Source organism: Sorex fumeus, unplaced genomic scaffold (assembly GCF_029834395.1).
Source record: "Sorex fumeus unplaced genomic scaffold, SorFum_2.1 ptg000054l, whole genome shotgun sequence".
In the NCBI taxonomy this organism is placed as follows: Eukaryota; Metazoa; Chordata; class Mammalia; order Eulipotyphla; family Soricidae; genus Sorex; species Sorex fumeus.
The window spans coordinates 51,057,295-51,058,868 of NW_026606111.1; the positions used below are offsets into that span (position 1 = coordinate 51,057,295).

Here is a 1,574-nt window from a genome sequence, read left to right on the forward strand (position 1 = left end):
ACTTGGTCATAGTGTGTGATCTTTTGTTGAGTTTCTGGATTCTCTTTGCTGGTATTTTCTTGAGAATCTGTGTATCTGTATTCATCAAGGAAATAGGTCTGTAATTTTCATTTTTTGTGGTGTCTCTGTCTGCTTTGAGTATTAGGGTGATCTTTGCCTCATAGAAGCTATTTGGGAGCATTTCTGTTTCTTCAATTTCCTGGAAAATCTTAAAAATGTTGTCAGCAGTTCCTCTTTAAAGGATTGAAATATTTCACTATTGAATCCATCTGGGCCAAGGATTCTGTTTGGGGGGATATTTTGACCATCATTTCAATTTCCTTGGTAGTGATAGGTTCAAGTATTCCAAATCTTCTTGGTTCAGCCTTGGGAGGTAATTGGAATCCATTAATTTATCAATTTGTTAAAGATTCTCTCATTTCCTGCTGCAAAGATTCTCAAAATAATCTCTGATGATCCTATGGATTTCTGTAGTTTCTATTAGGATACCCCCCTTTGCATTTCTGATTCGATTTATTAGAATTCTTTCTGTTTCTTTGAGAGGCTTCTAGAGGTTTATTGATCTTGTTTATTTTCTCAAAGAAACAGCTTTTGCTTTTATTGGTCTTCTGGATTGTATTTTGGGTTTCTAGCTCATTGATTTCTACTATAAATTTTATTATTTCCTTGCTCCAGCCTAGTTTGCACTCCTTTTGTTGGTCATTTTCCAAAATCTTGAGCTCTAATTTATTCATGTAGGCCCTTTCTTTCTTCCTGATAAATTCTGGCAGAGGTATAATCTTTCCTCTTAACACTGCTTTTGCTGTGTCCCACAAGTTCTGGTAGCTCGCGTCCTCATTCTCATTTGTTTCTGGAACCTTTTTATTTCCTCTTTGATTTCTTCTCTAAGCCAACGGTTGTTCATTACTTCACTTAAGTAAAATATTTCCTTGCTGAGATTTATTCTGTTTGATCTATTGAGAAGTGACAAAGTAGTGTTGAAATCTCCACCTAGTACTGTTTTGCTATCAATGTTTTTCTATAAGTCTATTAGAAGTTGTTTTTAAGTATTTTGCTGGTCTGTCATTGAGCATCTACATTGAGGAGGGTGAGTTCTTTTTGATGTAAAGATCCCATGATCATGCAGAAATGACATTCACTGTCTCTTATAACCTTTAGCCTGAAGTCCATGTGGTCTGATACTAGTATGGCTACTCCAGCTTTGTGGAGGTGTTCTTTTCTTGAATACTTGTTTTCCAGCCTTTTACTTTTAGCCCATGGTTGCTTTGATTGCTCAGATATGTTTCTTGCAGGTATCAGAATGTTGGGTTCAGTGTTCTAATTCATCTTCCTATTCTGTGCCTCTGAATTGGCACATTTAGTCCATAGACATTGAGAGAGATTGTTGTTATGGGGATTTGTGCTATCTTTATGTAGAATTTTTGTACTTGTGGGGATTGCCTTAGCTTAAAGTAGCCGTGTTAGTTCTTCTTGCAACAAAAATATGGAGCTCTTTACAAGTTTGCATGTCATCTCTGTGCAAGGACCATGCTCATCATTGTATCATTTCAATTTTAGTATATGTGTAACCAAAC

At 36.0% G+C, this 1,574-nt stretch overlaps 1 pseudogene; it reads right to left on the reverse strand.

Annotated features, from left to right (window-relative positions):
* Positions 1-1,477: 1,477 nt before the first annotated feature.
* On the reverse strand, positions 1,478-1,574 carry LOC130033724 (uncharacterized; annotated as a pseudogene).